The sequence below is a fragment of the Oncorhynchus mykiss genome, chromosome 6 (genome assembly GCF_057628025.1).
Source record: "Oncorhynchus mykiss isolate SJ-2025 chromosome 6, ASM5762802v1, whole genome shotgun sequence".
NCBI classification, from domain to species: domain Eukaryota; kingdom Metazoa; phylum Chordata; class Actinopteri; order Salmoniformes; family Salmonidae; genus Oncorhynchus; species Oncorhynchus mykiss.
Genome location: NC_143027.1, coordinates 45,587,282 through 45,596,452, shown reverse-complemented (window position 1 = coordinate 45,596,452; position 9,171 = coordinate 45,587,282).

The window sequence follows — 9,171 nt, the reverse complement described above, 5'->3', positions numbered from 1 at the left end:
ACAGGCCTCTCATCTTTTAAAGTGGGAGAACTTGCACAATTGGTGGCTGACTAAATACTTTTTCCCCCCACTGTATATACACACAGTACCGATTACATCGGGGGTGTAGAACTCATTTGACTCGGGGGACGCATTCAGTCCTCAACGAGGTTTGGGCGACGGTACTGATTTTGAAAAATATTCATTTCTATTTATTTTTTATGCTCCCTGACTGTCACAGGAGGTTGGTGGCACCTTAATTGGGGAGAACGAGCTCATGGTAATGACCGGCGCAGAATAGGTGGGATGGTATCAAATACATCAAACGCATGGTTTCCAGGTGTTTGAAGCCATTCCATTTGCTCTCTTCCGGACATTATGAGCCATTCTTCCCTTCGTAGACTCTTGTCCTGTCTAGTGATTAATAGTGAGCTGGACAGTCAAGAAACTGTCTGAATATAGTGTAGGTCACGGGAGGTTGGTGGCACATTAATTGGGGAGAAACGTGCTCGTGGTAATGGCTGGAGCGGAATGGTACCATTCCTTTCGCTCCGTTCCAGACATTATTAGCCGTCTACCCCTCAGCAGCCTCCACTGATACAGGTCCATTATCATGTCTACACAGTTCCGATTTGGTTTAAGTCATTTTAAAGTATGAGTTTGATTATGCGATGTTCTTATGTTGAGTGACTCAAACATAACAAGATGAATGGGGGCCCCAAGCCATGACATTTAATTCATTATATTCTCCCTGACTGTCTAGTTCATTTTGGTGATTGTTTGTAAAAAATATGTAAGCTGACACTGTTACTATACAGCCAGCTGTGTATGATACTGAATACTTGATGACATGTTTAACTCTTTGCTGCCATAGATCGTGTGTAACGGGGTGTAGTGGAGGAAGAAGTCAGGCACAGGAAGCAGAGAGTTCAGGGTAGCGCTACTTTATTTGCACCACAATGGTGAAACGACACCAACCCAAACAAATGCCTCAAACACGGGGAACTTAAACAGTCCAGCAAAATACAAAATACACGGACAACCGTGACCTACAGCCGTGTACAACATGTACACTGAAAACAATCCCGCACAACCAGCAGGCGGGCCGGCTGGTAAATAAAGCCCAACCAATTATCCTAAACTAAACACAGGTGCAACTAATAAACAGAAAAGGGGGGAAAGGGATCAGTGGCAGCTAGTAGGCCGGTGACGACAACCGCCGAGCGCCACCCGAACAGGAAGGGGAGCCACCTTCGGTAGGAGTCGTGACATCGTGCCTTCAGAAAGTAGTCACACCCATTGACTTATTCCACATTCTGTTGTGTTACAGCCTGAATTCAAAAAATGGATTAAATAGATTTTTTTCCCCCTCACCCATTTACACATAATACCCCATAATGACTAAATTAACACGTTTTTAGACATTTTTGGTGGAAACCATGTTCTCCTCTAGGATTTCCCCTGTGCTTAGCTCCATTCCATTTTATCCTGAAAAACTCCCTAGGCCTTGATTACAATAATACCATAACATGATTCAGCCACCATGCTTGAAAATATGGAGAGCGGCACTCAGTAATGTGTTGGATTTGCCCCAAACATAACACTTTGTATTCAGGTGAAAAAGTGAATTGCTTTGCCAATTATTTTACAGTATAACTTTAGTGCCTTGTTACAAACAGCAGTCATGTTTTGGAATATTTGTATTCTGTACAGGCTTCCTTCTTTTCACTCTCGGTTAGTATTGTGGAGTACCTACAATGTTGTTGATCCATCCTCAGTTCTCCTATCACAGCCATTAAACTCTAACTGTTTTAAAGTGGAACTATATCATGACACAAGGTGAGACCCAGATGCAGACACAGGGGGCAGATGGTTGGAGTCTTACAATTTTCATTAATCCAAAAGAAGTAGGCAAGAGAATGGCCATGGACAGGCAAAAAGTCAAAACCAGATCAGAGTCCAGGAGGTACAGAATGGCAGACAGGCTCGTGGTCAAGACAGGCAGGCGGGTACAGAGTCCAGAAACAGGCAAGGGTCAAAACCGGGAGGACTAGAAAAGGGAGAATAGCGGGAGAAAGGGAAAAATGCTGGTTGACTTGGAAAAATATACAAGATGAATTAGCACACACATAAATACACTGGGGCAAATCAGCGACACCTCTCCTCTGGGCCATAACCCTCCCAGTCAACCAGGTACTGGATACCCCTACCCCGTGGTCGAACCTTCAAGAGGCGTCTCACCGTGTACGCTGGCTGGCCATCGATTACCCGGAGACAATCACAAGGACAGGTGAAACAGATCAGGGTGTGACAGTACCCCTAGGGACGCCACCTGGCGTCCTACCTGGCTGACGGCGGTGGAATTCGGTGATGAGGGCCGGGTTCAAGATGTCTTTAGCAGGAACTCAGCACCTCTCCTCTGAGCCATAACCCTCCCAGTCAACCAGGTACTGGATACCCCTGCCCCGTGGTCGAACCGACAATACCTGGAGTTGGTCTTGAGAATAGCCGCCCGAGCTCTTCTCCAGGTACGTTGACAGTGGCGGACAAACATCTGGACCGAGGGAACGCTGACCTCCTGCTCTTGTTCTGGGAAGAGTGGAGGCTGATACCCCATGGAGCACTCGAAAGGGCAGAATTTCATGGCAGAACAGGGAAGGGTGTTCTGGGCATACTCCACCCAGACCAGTTGACAGCTCCAGGTAGTGGGGTTGAGACCAGACATCTCAAGGTGGTTTCCAGATCTTGGTTGGCTCGCTCCGACTGACCATTGGTCTGGGGGTGGAATCCAGATGACAGGCTGGCCAACAACTGATTAGGATGCAGAATGCCTTCTAGAACTGAGGACCCCGATCGGAGACCAGGTCTACTGGGAGTCCCTGGATCCAGAAGACATGCTGCACCATAAGCTGGGCCATCTCCTTAGCAGAATGTAGTTTGGGGAGAGGGATTAAATGGGTGGCCTTGGAGAATGACAGTCAGAATAGCGTCAGAATGACAGTGTTGCCATCAGAAGGAGGGAGTCCAGTGATCAAGTCCAGATATATGAGATCAGTGATGATGAGGGACTGTGGTAGTGGCTGGTAGTGACTGAAGGGAGGCCAGAAGGAGCTTGCCGTGGAGTCTTGTTCTGAGAACACACTGTGAATGCGGCGACGAAGGCAGAGACGTCAGGAACCATTGTGGGCCACCAGAAACATTGTCGGAGGAAGGCTAGTGTACGACGGGACCCTGGATGACAGGTCAGCCTGGAGGAATGAGCCCATTCCAGGACCGGATTGGGTTAGGGACAAACAGCCGGTCTACAGTGGCAACGAGGCATGAGGTAGGAAGAATGGTTTCAGAAGTGAAGGGTGTGGCAGAGGAACTGTATAGGCGGGAGAGAGTGTCAGGCGTCACATTTTTTGACCCTGGGCGGTAGAAAATGGTAAAGTTGAATCTTGTAAACAAGAGGGCCCACCGGACCTGCCTGAAGTTGAGGCGCTTGGCTGTACGGAGATATTCCAAGTTTTTATGGTCGGTCCAGACAAACAATGGCTGTTCTGCTCCTTCCAGCCAGTGCCTCCACTCTTCCAAGGCCATCTTAACAGCCAGGAGTTCTCGATTGCCTACATTGTAGTTCCTCTCTGCAGGATTGAGACAATGTGACAGGAAGGCACAGGGATGAAGCTTTTGTTCCTGGGCAGATTGCTGGGACATGATGGCCCCCACTCCAACAGCCAAAGCATCAACTTTCACCACAAATTGACGCGAGGGGTCCGGATGGATGAGGATGGGAGCTGTTGTGAACCGATGCTTCAGGTCCACAAAGGCTTTGTCGTCAGCTGGGGACTATTTGAATGGTACCTTGGGAGAGGGGAGTGCCGAGAGAGGGGCCACCAGGGTGCCATAATCCCGAATGAAACAGCGGTAGAAGTTAGCAAAACCAAGAAACCGTTGCAACTGCACCTTGGGCGTTGGTTGAGGCCAATCCACCACCACCTTTCCAGGATCCATCTGAACATTGCTCTCAGCAATGACATATCCCAGAAAGGTGATTGTACAGCGGTGGACCTCACACTTCTCAGTGTTCACAAACAATTGGTTCTCCAGGAGGCGCTGAAGAACCTGTCTGACATGAAGTACATGTTCTTGGGCAGATCGGGTAAAAAACAGGATGTCGTCAAGGTAAACGAAAACAAAATGGTTTAGCATGTCCCGGAGCACAACGTTGACCAAATCCTGGAAAACAGGGGCGATGACATGACCTGGTACTCCAAATGACATTACCTGGTACTCATAATGTCCACTGGCTGTGTTGAAGGTTGTCTTCCACTCATCCCCCTCGCGTATCCGAACCAGGTGGTAGGCATTCCGAAGGTCCAACTTGGAAAACATGGTGGCTCCCTGGAGAGGTTCAAAACGCTGAGGAGATTAGAGGTAAGGGATACATTTTTTTACCATAGTGTCTTTAAGTCCCGGTAGTCAATGCACAGACGCAGGGTCTTGTCCCCTTCCACAAAGAAAACCTTGCGCCGGCAGGAGATGCAGACGGACGAACGGCCCCAGTGGCCAGAGACTCCTCTATGTACTCCTCCATAGCTTTGGTCTCTGGTCCGGACAGAGAATACAACCAACCCCGGGGTGGTGTAGTGCCTGGGAGAAGATCAATGGCACAGTCATACATAGCACGTGCCTTACTGAAATCATGGTATTCAGTGGGAATAGCTGAGACATCCACAGTCGTGCTAACATCCTGAGGAAGACAACTTGGGGAGGCTGTGCTGCTTGAAGGCAGTGGGAATGGCAAAATAGGCTCCAACCCAGGATGGAGCTTGTGGTACAGTCAATCACCGGATTGTGCTTTTGTAGCCAGGAAAATCCCAAAATGACTGGAACATGGGGAGATTCAATGAGGAGGAACTGTATGGTCTAACTGTGGTTACCAGAAACCCGTAATTGAACGGGCACAGTACTATGAGTGACTTCCCCTATAGAGCGGCCGTCCAGTGCCCTAGCATCCATGGGAACAGAGAGAGGCTGAGTGGGAATACCAAGCTCCGATGCAATATTGTCATCCATAAAACGTTCATCAGCCCCAGAGTCAATGAGCACTCGGAGAGAGTTAGATTGGTCTCCCCACAGCACAAGCACAAAAAAAGGGTGTGCCGGTGATGGGAATTAGGGAACGCCCAGTCTGACTCACCATAGTGCTGGTACCCACTAGAGACAAGGGTTGCCTAACAGGGCAGGTAGCTATAAAATGTACTGCCCCTCCACAGTACAGACAACAGTTACTGTTCATCCTCTGTGAGTGTTCCCCAACTGATAACCTAGCTCTTCCCAACTGCATAGGCTCAGGAGTATCCAACTCACCCATCGTAGATTCACGAGAGTGCTCGTGTGGCTTCGAATCCTCTGTAAAACCGCCTTCGGAAACTTCCGGATTCCCTCGAAGGTGAACGAGCCATAGAGGGTGCACAAGTGTGCCCGAGAACAGTCCTCCTCTCACTCCTACGTTCCTTTAGGCGTCCATTGATTTTGATGGTAGGGTGAGTCTAGGTCCACCAGCAATTCCCAAGCATCTAGCTCATCCTTTACATCCTCAGATAATCTGTGCAGAAAAGTATCAAAAAGAGACTCCGGATTCCAGGCACCCTCGGTGGCCAACATGCGAAAATCAACCGCGTAGTCTGCCACACTACAGGTTTTCTGACATAAGTCAAGCAGTTTACTGGCCACCTTTCTCTCAAATACCTTTCTCACCTCTGCCATAAATTCCTCCAGATGACCACAAATGGCAGATTGTGGCTCCCAAACTGCCGTAGCCCAGGAGAGCGCCCTCCCGACATAAGCTTAATGATAGACGCCATCTTCGATTGGTCTGAAGGAAACGAAGATGGCTATAGCTCAAAAATTAGCGAGCACTGAGAAAGAAAACCCTGGCAGGAACCAGGATTCCCCGAATATCACTCCGGAGGTGGTAAGAGGGGTTCTCGTGGAGCTGGAATAGGCTGTACAAACTCACCACAGGGAGGGAAAAAATTACTTGGGTGATAGTTTTTTTTCCAGAGGTGGCAGGCAGCCTCTGAGCTAACTCCCTGATTTGCTCCATAACCCATGGTTTAACCCATGGTCATGGCGTTCCTGCCAAGGAACTGAGCCCTTCCAAAATTCCTTGTAACAACTCCTCATGTCTCCTAATGGTGGCTCCCTGCAAGGAGACAGCGTGGCGGAGCTGGTCCAAGTCTGCTGGGTCTGTCATGGCCAGTTCGTACTCTCATGACACAAGGCGAGACCCAGATGCAGACACATGAAGCAGATGGTTGGAGTCTTACTATGTTTATTAATCCAAAAGGAGTAGGCAAAGAGAATGGTCGTGGACAGGCAAAAAGTCAAAACCAGATCAGAGTCCAGGGGGTACAGAGTGGCTAACAGGCTCGTGGTCAAGGCAGGCAGAATGGTCAGGCAGGCGGGTACAGAGTCCAGGATCACAACAGGGAGGACTAGAAAAAGGAGAATAGCAAAAAGCAGAAGTGGAAAACCACTGGTTAACTTGGAAAAATATACAATATATAATATATAATATATAATATAATATACAGGAAACACAGGGATAAATACACTGGGGAAAATCCGCGACACCTGGAGGGGGTGGAGACAATCACAAGGACAGGTGAAACGGATCAGGACGTGACAGAACTGACAGTGTTTTAACTACTTTGCAGATATGAAACAAACAGACAATCATAATATCAGAAAAACATATCAAATTCCCAGTTTGCACTACAAAACCAACTTCATAAGAGGTTTAAAAAAAATAGGTTATATTTGACTCAACATTCCATGACATACACAAAGGCATTGTTGGCAGAGTAGTTGGATGCAGTTCAATGCATGATTAATAAAAAAATATTCCAAAAAAATATTGTTATCAGGTTGTAAATCACAGCTGGCCTGGTACATTGTTTACTGCCTCCATTAGGTATGCACTGTTTCAGTTTCAATTACTCAATATTTTGAACAAGAACAGACAAATGTAACTAAGGCTGGGAATGTCAATACAATTAGACTAGCAAGGGAAATGATCACAAGTCCGTCATAATGTGGCTAATAGGCTAGTGTATCAATGTACACTACCGTTCAAAAGTTTGGGGTCACTTAGAAATGTTCTTGTTTTTGAAAGAAAAGCAACATTTTCTGTCCATTAAAATAACATCAAATTGATCAGAAATACAGTGTAGACATTGTTAATGTTGTAAATGACTATTGTAGCTGGAAACAGCAAATTCTTTATGGAATATCTACATAGGCGTACAGAGGCCCATTATCAGCAACCATCACTCCTGTGTTTCAATGGCACGTTGTGTTAGCTAATCCAAGTTTATAATTTTAAAAGTCTAATTGATCATTAGAAACCCTTTTGCAATTATGTTAGCACAGCTGAAAACTGTCGTGCTGATTAAAGAAGCAATAAATCTGGCTTTCTTTAGACTAGTTGAGTATCAGGAGCATCAGCATTTGTGGGTTCGATTACAGGCTCAAAATGGACAGAAACAAAGAACTTTCTTCTGAAACTCGTCAGTTTATTCTTGTTCAGAGAAATTAAGTCTATTCCATGCGAGAAATTGCCAAGAAACTGAAGATCTGGTACAACGCTGTGTACTACTCCCTTCACAGAACAGCACAAACTGGCCCTAACCAGAATAGAAAGAGGAGTGGGAGGCCCCGTTGCACAACTATGCAAGAGGACAAGTACATTAGTGTCTAGTTTGAGAAACAGACGCCTCACAAGTCCTCAACTGGCAGCGTCATTAAATAGTACCCGCAAAACACCCGTCTCAACGTCAAGAGTGAAGAGACAACTCCAGAGTTGCAAAGAAAAAGCCATATCTCAGACTGGCCAATAAAAATAAAAGATTAAGATGGGCAGGAGAACACAAACACAGAGGAACTCTGTCTAGAAGGCCAGCATCTGTCCATACCCTGTTATTATATATTTATACTAAAACAAAATTTTTCACGAGCTGAAATAAAACATCCAAGATATTTCACATATGCACAAAAAGCTAATATTTTCCAAACATCCCCACTTTTATAGGCTTGGCATACATTTGTGTGCAGAAAAATTACCCTATACTTCCACAGTGAGCTCCAAAAGTATTGGGACAGTGATATTTTTTATTGGGGGGGGGCTCTGTACTCCAGCACTTTGGATTTTAAATGATACAATGACTATGAGGTTAAAGTGCAGACTGTCCCCTTTCATTTGGAGGATACTTTTATCCATATCGGGTGGACCTCTCTGGGATAGGCGCGTCCCACTTGGCCAGTAGCCAGGGAAAATGCAGAGCGCCAAATTCAAAACTTTCATTAAATCACACATGTAAGATACCAAATTAAGCTACACTCGTTGTGAATCCAGTCAACACGTCAGATTTCAAAAAGGCTTTTCGGCGAAAGCATAAGTTGAAGTCGGAAGTCGGAAGTTTACATACACCTTAGCCAAATACATTTAAACTCAGTTTTTCACAATTCCTGACATTTAATCATTGTAAAAATGCCCTGTTATAGGTCAGTTAGGATCACCACTTTATTTTAAGAATGTGAAATCTCAGAATAATAGTATGGAGAATGATTTACTTCCACTCTGTTTTCAGCTTTCATCACATTCCCAGTGGGTCAGAAGTTTACATGCACTCAATTAGTATTTGGTAGCATTGCCTTTAAAATGGTTTAATTTGGGTCAAACGTTTCGGGCAGCCTTCCACAAACTTCTCACAATAGGTTTGGTGAATTTTGGCCCATTCCTCCTGACAGAGCTGGTGTAACTGAGTCAGGTTTGTAGGCCTCCTTGCTCGGAAACACTTTTTTAGTTATACCCATACATTTTCTATGAGATTGAGGTCAGGGCTTTGTGATGGCCACTCCAATACCTTGACTTTGTTCTTCTTAAGCCACATTGCCACAACTTTGGAAGTATGCTTGTGTCATTGTCCATTTGGAAGACCCATTTGCAACCAAGTTTTAACTTCCTGACTGATGTCTTGAGATGTTGCTTCAATATATCCACATAATTTTCCCCCCTCATGATGCCATCTATTTTGTGAAGTGCACCAGTCCCTCCTGCAGCAAAGCACCCCCACAACATGTTGCTGTCAGTCCTGTGTTTCACGGTTGGGATGGTGTTCTTCGGTTTGCAAGCCTCCCCCT